This window comes from Marmota marmota, unplaced genomic scaffold, assembly GCF_001458135.2.
Source record: "Marmota marmota marmota unplaced genomic scaffold, marMar, whole genome shotgun sequence".
NCBI lineage: Eukaryota > Metazoa > Chordata > Mammalia > Rodentia > Sciuridae > Marmota > Marmota marmota.
This window is the reverse complement of record NW_026000019.1, coordinates 25,914,813-25,916,213: the sequence shown is the minus strand read 5'-3', so window position 1 is coordinate 25,916,213 and position 1,401 is coordinate 25,914,813.

Genomic DNA, 1,401 nt, shown 5'->3' with positions numbered 1-1,401 from the left:
AAAAAAAAAAAAAAAAAAAAAAAAAAAAAAAAAAAAAAAAAAAAAAAAAGAAATAGGGAAAATGATAAGAAAGTATAGGACCTTCTTCTCTTTGCTATAAGTTATCCTCTTCATGATGCATGTAAGCTATTTTATTTCAAGGTTGTGTTTTTAGATAGTCAAGATTTTAATTTATACTTGTGCTGAGTAATGTGTGATAGCTAGGTCAAAATCTTGATGTGCTGTCCAGTCGACACATATATGATTAGTTCACAAGTGTTTACCGGAGTGAAAAGAAGTATCCAGGAAGAGTAAGCTGTGGAAAGATCACTTGTAAGTGTTCAAGAATATATAGCCAAGAGGGAGGTATGCAAGTGGGACAAAAAATGAATACATGAATGTGCATATGACTGGGCAGGGAGGCTGAGGAGGGGTTAGGAAAGAGAGTGGCAATAGTAGAGAGGCAATAAAAAGAGGCAATGAGAGTGCATGGGAGCCATGGATAGGGGCTAGTCAAACAAGGTAGAAACAGGGGTAACGGGAGCTGATGGAATGCGCTCTGAAGCAAGGAAGCAAAGATTTAGAAAGAGACCTGAGAAAGGATAGAAAAAGTGACTTGAAGTAGGGATGGTGAAGAGGAAATACTGGGTGATAGAGATTATAAAATATTTATTAAAAATGAAAAGACAGGTGCAGTAATGGAAACAGGATTGTTGTTTTTATTGTTTAAAGGTATGTAGGGATGTCCTCCATGGATCTAAAAACACATAACTATCAGGGAATGATCCTTTAATTTCAGAGTCAGGGGGTGAGGGAGGCAGTTTAAGCCCCTATGTGTTCTAGACTACTTCTTGGTGAAAGGTCAACTCTCTGCCTGAACTGGATTTGACTTTCCAAGGGCTATTTTAGACATGAAGACCTAGATACGGGGAGCTAATGGTAGTTTCTGAAACTTTGCACTCCCTCCTCTTGCCTTTGTTAATGAAATCCATTTTCAAGGATGTCCATCATTGCTGTGCCCAGAATGGCAACAGACAACTGGAAAAAATAGGCATAAGTTAGGTAAAACTAAATCTCATCTGGTGTCCACACAATGAGTTATGTGCCACGTTAAAAACATGCATGTTTCTAGTTCCATCCAGTCTTCCCACAAGAAAGCCATGATGTGGGGCTAGGCCATGTGTTTTGAGTAAAGTAGAATAGGAGTGTCTAAAGGAGGGAAAAGGAAGATGTTGCAAAGGAATATACTAAAACAACAGCATCTGTTCTCAAAACTAAAAAAAATGAAAAGGATTACAATGTATAGCTATTATGAATTCATAAACCCGGATCTTGCCATGTTAGTCTCCTCTTGTCGTCATATTTTTGTTCTTTGTTAGTGTATGTGGTAGGTCACTAATATTTCTGGAAGATGCAGATCCT